Below are 12,734 nucleotides of genomic sequence, written 5' to 3' on the forward strand. Positions count from 1 at the left end.
CTCCTTTAACCATTGTTATAATCTTATTGTGATCAAAGATCATCTATATAGATGATTTACATTGAGATGGGATAATTTTACCGTTCTCGCCCCTCAATGTATTTTGCCCCTTAAAACACTCAGCTACCTGTAAATGGTGTTTAGTGATCTAAGAATTAGTCACTTAAACAAGAGCTCATCCATTTACTTCTATTTGCTAAGCTCGAAGGGAATCATCACTTGACTTCTATACACCAATAAAAGCTATAGATTCCATATTTATGTTCTGCACTCCCACTCAATCATACTATCATGTTCCCAAAATATACGTATCACCCTTACCCAAAAGTGGGCTTAACTAATAAATCAAAGAACCTGAATAGTACTCCTGAGTTGAGCCTAAGCATATCAGGATTTAGATTCTTTTAATCTTAAGATCAACTACTGATATTGACTTGGAAAGATATAACGGTAAGTTTGTAATATCTTAACTAAGTTGCAATATCGGTCCAGTCCAATGTATAGTCCATACATTTGAAACTAGTATACTTTACTAATGTCCTGGAAAGAACATAACACTTACTCCAAGTGTAAGTACACATCATCGATGATTATCACATTAGTGTAAATCCAAAACACTGATGAAACAAGGACTTAGTCTTTTGATTCATATGATCACAATCACATTCCACTGTGTTGACGATACTGTAATTGTGAATAAACATATGATCTGGATTAAACTGATTTTGTGTGTAAATGTAATAAACATATTAAACTATTAGCATGTAAAATTCTTGCAAACATAATTCCCTTCAAATTTCTTATATTGATAACTAATCAGATTGTAAAGAGTTTTATTTAGGACATAAAACCCAACAAACTCCCACTTGCACTAATATAAAACAAAGTGTGCAAATAAGTCAATCTGATGTCTTGATCTTCAGATCAAGTGTAGTATATTTGAATCCACCCAAACTTCTGGAAACTAGTTCATAAATACATTTATGAAACATCCTTTACTATATGCTTTACTCATCAAGGGATACTGAAATCCTTACTGTTTTAAAGTACATCTGAATAAACAGAAGACATATCTCTCATATTTTAAAATATGGAATTGAGATAATACAGTGTAGACTTTTCTTCAGTAATATAGAATAATTCCTCCACCCCCAAAGTAAGAACCATCTCAAGACTTCGAATTAGGTTGTGAGATACAAGGATAACTGATACACAGTTCCTTAATATCTAACATGTAGATCACTTTCATAAATCTTTCTTAAATATCTTCTAATGTTCCTTATTTGATTACATCTCAGATAGCTCCCACTCAATAGCAGATGTCTGGTTAAATAACGCTTTTAACCTCTTTATTGTTTGGAGAGTTATCTAGTTGTGACTTTTGTATTAGTCTAAAACTTTAAGTTAAGACTAAGTCATCAACATAGCAGACTAGTATTTGAAGTGAAAAATACATGCCAGAGATTAAGTAATCAAAATTAAGATACCATAAAATTTTATGAGGATTAAGAATTCTTGGTTCAAGTTATTCGAATAGACTGAACTAGAGTTCTTTATCTTATTCTCATAATTCTGATAAGTTATACCTATCCATGCGAATGGTTAGATTTGCTTTTTAGTAGTGTTCTTCAGTACCTATCACAAGTGTCAACCTGATGAAGATGGGTATAGAAATTTAAAATTCTCCCACTCAATTAAGGTAGTGTTAAACTTTATCAAAGAACTTTTATAGGTAACAAATTTTTACTACAACAGTAAAACTAAATTGGAACATACAATCAAGATCAAGGATTTATATAAATAATAGCTAAGTCATTATATTACTACCATGTTTAAAGAAAATATGTGTTACATAGGGTAATGTGGAATAGACTCCACCCCTAAGTATATACATATAGGTTATTGTGGATAAACTCCACCCCTAAGTATAGAGAGATTATGTTCACTTGAATTCTATACACCAGTAGAAGCTATAGATTCCATATTTATGTTCAGCACTCCCACTCAATCATACACTCATGTTCCCAAAATATACATATCACCCTGACCCAAAAGTAGGCTTAACTAATAAATCCAAGAACATGAATAGTACTCCTGAGTTGAGCCTAAGCATATCAGGATTTAGATTCTTTTAATCTTAAGATCAACTACTGATATTGACTTGGAAAGATATAACGGTAAGTTTGTAATATCTTAACTAAGTTGCAATATCGCTCCAGTCCAATGTATACTCCATACATTCAAAACTAGTATACTTTACTAATGTCCTGGAAAGAACATAACACTTACTTCAAGTGTAAGTACACATCATCGGTAATTATCACATTAGTGTAAATCCAAAACACTGATGAAACAGGGACTTAGTCTTTTGATTCATATGATCACAATTACATTCCACTGTGTTGACGATGTTGGGTTTTATGCCCTAAATAAAACTCATTTCAATATAATCAGATTTACTTATTAATATAGATCAGAAATAACATTTAATGTTGCATGGTACACATGATTTATTTCATGATTATATGTACATAATGTATAAATTCATCTGAAACCCTTTTCACATACTTGATCCTGTTTATTGTGCCGTCAACACATTGGAAAGTAAACATGACTATGTGAATAAAGTTTCCTAGATTTATCAGACATAGGGTTTTACTGATATGATAATCTACAACAGAGTTTACTTGTATTTGGAGAAATACTATGTTCTTTCCAGAACATTGGTTAAAGTAAAGCTCAGGTTGGATGCATGGAGTATGCATCGGAAGGGACCGATATTGAACTTTGACTTAGATTTATTAAACTTACTGTAATATCTATTCAAGTCAATATCGCCTAGTTGATCCTAGATCAAATGTTCTTAATCCTGTTATGATTAGGCTCAATCTTGAAAGGCTATTCGTGTTCTTTGATTTGTTAGTTAAGCCTACTTTTAGGTCAGGGTGATACGTACATTTTGGGAACACGGTAGTGCAATTGAGTGGGAGCGCTAACATAAACATGGAATCTATAGCTTCTATCTGGCGAATAGTAAGCAAAGGATGATCTCCTTCGAGCTTGACCAAACGAACATAAATGGTGGAGTACTCATTTCACATAAGCTGAAATGTCATTTATACGGGGTCAAGTGTTTTAAGGAATAAATACATTGTAGGGTGTAACGGTAATCTCATCCCTTTACAGTGTAGATCATTCATATAGAGGATCATTGATCACATTAGGATTATAACAATGGATAACTAATGATTTGTCTATATGGTGGAACATATAGAGCATTCTATATAACTGAGAGTGCAATTCTAAGTTCTATGCGTGGATTCAACGAAGAATTAATAAGTTAGTGAATTTTAGTGCTAACTTCTTGATCTACTTATTGGAAGCTCGGTTATATAGACCCACGGTCCCCGCACTAGTTGAGATAATATTGCTTGTAAGACTCATATAATTGGTTTTGATTAATCAATTATAATTCTCAAATTAGACTATGTCTATTTGTGAATTTTTCACTAAGTAAGGGCGAAATTGTAAAGAAAGAGTTTATACGGGCATATTTGTTAATTATGATACTTTGTATGGTTCAATTAATAAATATGATAAATGACAATATTATTTAATAATTATTTATAGTTATTAAATAGTTAGAATTGACATTTAAATGGTTGAATTAGAAAATTGGCGTTTTTGAGAAAATCAGATGCAAAAAAGGTAAAACTGCAAAATTGCAAAAACTTAGGCCCAAATCCACTAGTATAGGGCCAGCCACTTTTGTAGGAAATTTAAACTGATATTTTCATTATTTTAATGCCAAATAATTCAAACCTAACCCTAGTGGAATGCTATAAATAGATAGTGAAGGCTTCAGGAAAATTACACTAAATTTTCCACACTTCTGATTCAGAAAAAACTGAGCCTTCTCTCTCCCTATCTTTGGCCCACCCTTCTCACTACAAGAAATATAAGTTTTAGCTACTACAAAGTTGGTAGCAAATAATCTATATTTGGTAGCTAATACTTTTTTTGCTACCAAATTTTTTGGTAGCAAATTGGTAGTTGTATCTCGGTCGCTGAAAGTATTTTGCTACCAAATGTTTGGTAGTTGATACTATTTTTTTGGCTTCTAATTTTTTGGTAGCAAATAATATTTATTCTAGTAGCAAAATTATTAGCTTTTAATATTCAATATAATTATTTTGCTACCAAAAATTAGTAGCAAAACTAATAAATTATAATGTCCAACTATTTATTACCAGTTTTTGGTAGTAAATTATATAAAATAATTATATAATTAATAATGATATAATTAATAATGGTAATAATTTCTTTTTTCTTTATATAATGAAATATATATTATAGTACAATCTTTAAGTACGTACAACAAACTATTTTTTAAAAAAAAACAACAAATGGTTAAAGTTATTAAATTTGTACATGCATCAATTCATAAATATTGAGTCACATTTTTAAGTGCACACATGAGCAAATCTAGAAGTATAGTTGCATCTCTTTGGTTCACAACTTCCATAGCCATGTGTAGTTTGTTATTGTTGGGTGGGTTGTTAACAGTGGCAGGATCAAAACCTTTTGGTAGAGATAGAGCTTCTCTGCTCTTATACTTCTACTCCCATATTCCATCACATGAGATCCACCGTTGACGAAATCGTTGGCATTCGCAGTCCGTTCCTTGACCTACGAGCAAAACACATTTGGTCATCAAACGCGGCATACAATGGAAGCAAAAATTAGGCGTTTTGAATGGCTTAGTTGTTCTCACATACCATTTCATATTTTTATGTTTAATATCATGAATCATGAGAGCGGTGGACCAAGATAGCAATACGCTTAGCCATTCGACCAAAGATTATCCCCTTTATATATATCCAATACGGTAGGACAAACAACTTCCTAAGTACCTCAAAACTCTTACTTTACTCAATGATTAGATAACTCGAATTTGTAATTTGTCTTGTGGAGGCGGTTTCATGCATGCATAATATATGTATATGTATACAAGACAAGATTGTTACCTCACTCGGGCTATACGGAGAAAACCACCGCAATAAGACCCCAAGATGAACAAAGGCGAGAAATCAACTTGAAGAGCGATTGGCGTTGTTACCGGATCGAGAGTCGTTCCAAGAAGCAATGATATAATTTTCCACTGCCAAAAGAGCTTAATCCTTCGAAAAATTGCGGAAAAACTTGCAACTGATTTGGTTTAAATTTGATAAAGTTGACATTGGCAAAATTGACAATTTTTAAGAAAAATCCACTGAATGACCAAAATTTTTGTACCTCTCTACAAGCATTCACAAGAAAAGAGATGTATTCCTTTAAAAAAGTACAATAATAAACCAAACTCCTCTGTCACTCTATAGAACAAAATTGGGTGCGGGGGTTCACGGATTAACTTTACTCTTTTTTCTTTTTTTTTTTTGAAGAAGCAATATTAGGGTACCAAACAATAAGCAAATGAGATAACAAAATTGAGGAACAGCAAATGGACGAGTTCACTTAAACAATACGATTCGAATACTTAAACAAACTGATACGTTATTTTCTTTTTTTTTTTGAAAAAAAAAACAGCACAATATTATATAGGCCAAAAGCATAAAAATGCTACTTGCTCTAGACAACTGAAGCGTATAGTTTCCAACATAAATCCCCCGTATTTGCTACATATTTGAACATCAATGGCGAGTATGTGGCATAGCAATCCCGATGCTTGAAGAAGTGAGTTCACATCCGCCGTTTACGCACTTATTATTATACTAGGCCAAACAAGCCAAATTGTTTTCAAAAAATAATTTTATTTTTTAAAAACAAAAAACAATTTTTTAGTTATGATGTCAAACATGCACTAATTTTTATGAATTCAAACCAACAATAGTAGGAGGACAAATTATACGAACTTTCCCTGTGATTGATTAGCTATTGGTTCAAAAATTAGAACATACTTTTATGAATTTCTTTTTAAAAAAATTCATCTTAAAGATCAACCCTACTTGACCAGGGAAATATGTTTGTGTATGTGTGTTCAAGTGTGTTTATTGTTTACACAAACATATATCACAGAGAGTGGATTTGTATGAACAATATACTAAATCAATTTGGATCAATGTATTAGAGATTTCTATGATCAAATCCATTGAACTGGATCCATGCGTGTGTGCAAATTTATATTTATTTACTCATAAATGTATCATATTGAGATTATTTTAATTATAAATTTCTCTCAACCTGGTCAAAGTATGTTTGTGAATACTTATTGTTTGCACAAACATGTATCAACAAGAACTTATTTTAGTTATCATATTTAATCCCCCTTTGTGTAGCCAGTGTTGGTAAACACATGTAAAGAACCTAGACAAGTAGATAAACCAGCTTAGTTGTTAAAATAGGGAATGCAAATTAATGGTTTCATAATGTTATGTTTCAGACAACACACTTTCTACTGTAAAAAAAAATGTTAAATGATGACTTTCAAGAATGTCAACCAGTAAAAAGTAAAAATATATTTTCACAATTTTAAGTTAGTAATATATAGATTAACTTATGAGTGAATAATGATAAATTTTCCAAAATAATTGAACACAATTCTCATCAGTAGTTAAACTCATCACTTAAAGGCTCCTCACCTTTCATCTGATCAAAACGAAGTGGACATACACAATTGTATACAAGATACAAATTCTATTTTAGATTCAAATCAATATTAAAAATTTTGTCTAAAAAAACTACCAAAAAAGTAAAGAATTTTACATATAACCTGACATGAATTCAGAAGTGATTTGTAAATTCTTTTATGTTGCCAAATATACTGTGAAACCTCCAGACTACATGATCTCAACAAAAACCTGTAATGCTGATCCTAGTACAATATTAAGCATTTTTTTTTTTGCAGCTCTTAAAAACACACAAGTGACTCATTCACATCAATACATTACAGTGTTTACGATCACTATTACTCAACAGCTTGACCGTTGCCAAAATATCATATGTCACCACAAAACTTCACATATTATGGGAGCTAGCTGCTGCTTCTAGCAACCTAAACCCTCCAAATCCAAATGCAACAATTCATCAACATAGAACATATAAAGAAAAAAAGCATTCAAATAAAAGAAAAACTCGATGCTGTAGCATGGACTGTCTCAAAATACACTTGAATGGTGAATTAACTTGAAAGATCTACCAGCTAACCAATTCTACGACTACGATCAAGATCAAGGCAAGAATTGACTACAACAGATATAATTCAGATAAATTTGAAAAATATAGAAAAAACTATAATGGAATGCTCAAATTCTGAAGAAAATACATATCTCAAGTTTTAGAAATAAAAAAGTGAAAAATGGGTATTGCTATTAAGAATAAATATTATCACCTCAACAACACCATAATTGAAATCTAATCACTGAAGTTAGAAAAAAAAACATAACAAAATGACAAATTGGCATCGATTGAGGTCAGAGAATTCACTTTCACATTCAAGTAACATCCATCAACATACTTATGGGGTAGCTACTGCCACCGTTTCTCTCTGGTTTTCCTCGACACCGAACACAGCGATAGTAAAGCTCCAACTATCAATCTCGGCTTTTTAACAAATTCATAGCACACATGCCCTTCCCGGTATTACGTGCCATTTTTGATTAGATTAGGATTAATTTTCTAACTAACTAATTAACCTATTTTAAAGCTAGATATTAGGATGAATTTGAATTTGAATAACAATAAAATTGCCAGATGAAAAAAAAATAAGAATAAAAAAGAGATTATATATCATTAAAATATTTAAAATATTTATATTTAAAAATAATAAAACCCTAAATAAAACCTAAATATCTCCCCATATATAGTTCTGTCGATCTATTCTTCCTTCTGTCAATATATTTACGCCAAAAAAATAGAACTCATCCGAAAACCTCAATATCTATATCTATATATTATTATGAAAAGTAAAGATTTTTGGATTGAAGAGCTTTGAAAAACAAGGACTGAAAGACAAAAAGGTATAATGTATATTTATATGTCTAGATTAGATATAGTAATGTATGTATGATATGTGTGGATACTGATTGAAATTTATGATGAATAACATAAATTTCTTTATAATAGGTGTGTGAGGCCATTTTTGAAGGAAAATTTCCAATTCGAGGCAATTGGAGGACTTGATCACAATAAGGTATATTGTTTGTTTATTTAAATGTTTTGATAAATGGATACTGTTTTTTTTTTTTACTCTCAGCCTTTAATTCGAGACAAACTGACCCTTTTATTAAAGAGCTACAAGTCGTATTATAAACACATAAACACGACCACTAAAGATTAACCCTAGCCGTTCTCCTTCTTTGTTCTTCTGCGAAGAACACGGAGACATCAACAAAATCAACCCGAAATTAATCCTTGTTGCCCAATTCGAAATACCCCAAACGAGCCTCCTTCTTCGTTGTTCTTCTTTGAAGAACACGAAGAACAACCCTCTTACAAACCCGAGAAAATAAAACCCGGCGGCACCCCTTTTCTAAACCGATTCTAACCCGGAAAATCCCAAGCGAGAAAAATAAAAAACGAGCATCAACAAATTAATTTATATACAAATTAAGATTTAGATATTAATCAAATTATGAAAGTGAATAAAATACCTTTCTTAGAAATTCTCAATTAAGCAAATAGCTTCCTTTGCTCCTTTGACAGAAACTACCAATCTTTTTTCTTTGAGATTGAATTGCTCCTATAATTGCAAAGTGGAATTGTTTCTTTGTCCACGGATCTTATGCTCTTAATATTTGTGTCGTTCGAGATAGTTCATTCTAATATTACGTTCATTCCATTCCATTAATTAATTATCCAAACAATATACATATAAAAATAAAATAAAATAAATATATAGTACTCACAACGGGGAGTTTCTTTGCAATATTGGGTCCTTTTACAATCTTTGTCCCCGGATTCACCGTTACCGTCAAAAGTTCCAGCCACCATAAATGGTTAATTTGGTTGATTTTTTCAAAAGTAATCCATCCTGCCCCTCTTGGAACCCATTAGCCTTAGATGGAGCCTCAGTGTGCTGCGATTTTGTTGTTTAGGCAGAAAGAGTTGATTGTGGTAAGTGTCGGACCTGGGGTTGTTCTATTGATCCCTGAGAGAGAGTGCGAGATCAGGAGAGGAAACGAGAGAGAGTGCGAGATCAGGAGATCGGAAACGAGAGAGAGTGCGAGAAGGAGAGGAAACGAGAGAGAGAGCGCGGTCATCGATTCGCACAAAGCCGCGGTTGAAGAAGCTTAGCTGGGAGTGATGAAATTAGGGTTTTTTTACCCAAATTACATTGTTTTTGCCTATATTGGTACTGAAAAAAAATTAAAAAAAAATAAATAGTGTTTAATAATAAAATTTTATTAATATTTTATTTTATATAAAATTTATTTATTTAATTGTATTAAATTTTTTAATTTTTTTCTCAATTTATATTTTTAAAAGACTTAAGTTTTTTTAATTTTTTTTTCCAATTTATATTTTTAAAATATTTATTTATATATTTTTGAAAAATAATTCTAGTGAAAATTCTTTTTTTTTTTAATTTTAATTAAAAATTAAAAAATGTTAGTAGTTAATATTTGAATAAAAAAAATATAATTTTTTTTATAATATAATTACTTTTAAAAAATATTCATTAATATTATTTTTTTATTGTTTTTTTTAAATTTGGTCATATTGTTTCTTTGGATTTTTTTTTCTAGTGTAACACATCATCCTCACACCTCTGAAAAGGAATAAACAAGCTATGGATAAGAGTTGGATTTCTAATAACAATAGATTGTCTGCCAAGTACAATAAGGGATTGCAAAAATTCATTAGATTATCAAGTAGTCATCTGAATGAGGAGAATAAGATTCGGTGCCCATGTGTTATGTGTATGAATTTATACTTTCATGACTTACAGACAATTGAGCGTCATATCTACGTAAAGGGTTTTATACTCGATATGTTAACGGGTACATCACGGGGAAGATATTTTAGAAGAAAGTGATCATGATAATAATGATGCCTACGTGTCGAAGATTTCAGTGATATTGGCGATAATAATAATGACATTGACCATGATGACAATGATGATATGATCCCAGCAATTGAAGACTTGGCTCAAGAAGTTCCTACACATAATGCTTCTGAGAATTTTGAGGATTCAAGTCATAAGGAGAAATGGAAAAACTTCCATAACTTATTTGATGAAGTAGAAAAAGAATTGTATCCTGGATGTACAAAGTTTTCAAGTTTGACTTTCATGGTTAAGCTAATGCATATAAAAGTATTGACTAGCTTGAGTATTAAAGGCTTCGACATGATTCTTGAGCTTCTTAAGGATGCATTTCCTGATGATAACAAAATCCCAAATTCTTATTATGAGGTTAAGAAAATATTGAGTGGTCTTGGTTTAGAGTGCGAAACAATAGATGTATGTAAGGATGATTGTTGTTTGTCTTGGAAAAATAATAAAGATGCTACAAATTGTCCTATATGTGGTCATGAAAGATATGAGTACCAAGGAACTAAAGGAAAAAAATACCACATAAAAAGATGCATTATTTTCCAATAACTCCCGTTTACAACGACTTTTTATGTCAAGACACACGCGGCGGATATGAGGTGGCACAAAGAAAAACGTGTGGATGCGAAGGTGTACTTAGACATCGGCGGATGCGAGAGGCTTGGAAAGATTTCGATAAGCAATATCCTGATTTTGCCAAAGAGCCTCGAAACATTAGGTTGGGATTTGCAACGGATGGGTTTAATCGTTTGGTGATTTATCAAACTCATACGACATGTGGCCGTAATACTAATGCCATATAATATGCCACCATGGATATGCATGAAACGAGAATCTTTAATGATGGCGACTTATTCCTGGACGTCGTGCTCCGGGTAAGGACATAGATGTCTATTTACAACCCTTAATTGAAGAACTAAAAGAATTATGGGAGAAAGGAGTAAGAACTTTGATGTTGTTGATAAAACATATTTTACAATGCGTCTTTGTGTTATGGACAATTAATGATTTCCCTGCATATGGTACGTAATCCGGCTATAGCACTCAAGGGTATAAGGCATGTCCGGTTGTGAGGATGACACATCTTCATTTCGAGTTAGGGGTAAGATCTCTTACATGGGACATCGTCGATATTTGTGTGTTGAACATCAGTGGCGCAATGATAAGGAATACGATGGTACAATTGAAACACGAAATCCCCCTCAAGAGTTAACAAGTGATGAAATTTTAAATAAATTAGATGGTATGTGGAAATGTAGGCCGCGTAAAAATGTTGATATTGTAAAAGATGATCAGAATCAGATGAAGAATGCGGTATCAAAATAAAACAAATTGGAGGCGTAAAAGTATTTTGTGGGAGTTAGCATCTTGGCCCAAACTTAAACTAAGGCATAATTTGGATGTTATGCATATTGAGAAAAATATATGTGATAGTGTGGTTGGAACAATGTTTAGCATCGACGGCAAGTGTAAGGATACCAGATAAGGCACGACTTGACTTACAAGATTTGAAAATTCGTAAGCAATTGCAATTGAAGAAACGGGGGAACAAGTGGGTGAAACCTACGGCTTGCTATACATTATCGATGAAGGAACGACAAACTATTTGTAAGTTCTTGGAGTACGGTAGAATTTCCGGATGGATATGCAGCAAACTTGTCTCGAAATATAATTATGAAAGATGGGAAGATTACTGGTTTAAAAAGTCACGATTGTCATATATTATTACAGATATTGCTACCTATTTGTGTAAGGCCATACTTGAAAAAAAAAGTGATGAGTGTAATTGCTGAATTATCCTTATTTTTTCAAAAACTATGTGCGAAGACATTGTATGTGAAAGACTTAAATGATTTGGAAGAAGGCATCGTGTTCACACTTTGTAAGATGGAAAGTATTTTTCCCCCTGCCTTTTTCGATGTGATGATTCATCTAGCGGTCCACTTGCCAAAGGAAGCCAAGTTAGGTGGTCCTGTCCAAATGCGATGGATGTATTCAATTGAAAGGTAACAAAATTTTTGTTACCTTAACAAATAATGAATTTTAAAAATGTGCACTAATGTATATATTAATTATATAACCTTTTATAGGGAAATGGGTCATTTGAAAAAATATGTAAAGAACAAAGCTCGGCCTGAAGGTTCCATTGCTAAAGGATATATAATTAGTGAGGCATTAAATTTTTGTTCTATGTATCTTCATGGGATAGAAACTCGTTTCAATCGTCCAGATCGAAATCCAGATGATGTCGGAGTAAGAAGAGAATCAACATTATCCATATTCAACTTACCAACTAGACCATTTGGGAAACAATCATCAATCAGAATAAGTGAAGATGAACGAAATATGGTTCATTGGTACATTCTGAATAATTGTCCTGAATTGGAGCCATATTTGGAGTAAGTTTTCTTTAATTCATCTTAAATATATCCTAAAAAATTTATGTTGTCGTAAATAAAATAATTCTTATCTGAGAGTTACTTACTTTGAATCAGAGAACACAGATTGTTTTTACAATCTAAAGGTGTTTTGGATATTGACGAATCGCAGAAAAAAAAATTTCCATCTTGGTTTGAAAATAAAGTAAGTTCGTAAATTTGTATATCTTTCAAATGGAATATGCATATTTATTCTCATTTTAACTATACAAATTATTATCTCAGGTTAAAAGAATGAATGAATG

Source organism: Cannabis sativa, chromosome X, assembly GCF_029168945.1.
Source record: "Cannabis sativa cultivar Pink pepper isolate KNU-18-1 chromosome X, ASM2916894v1, whole genome shotgun sequence".
Classification (NCBI taxonomy): Eukaryota; Viridiplantae; Streptophyta; class Magnoliopsida; order Rosales; family Cannabaceae; genus Cannabis; species Cannabis sativa.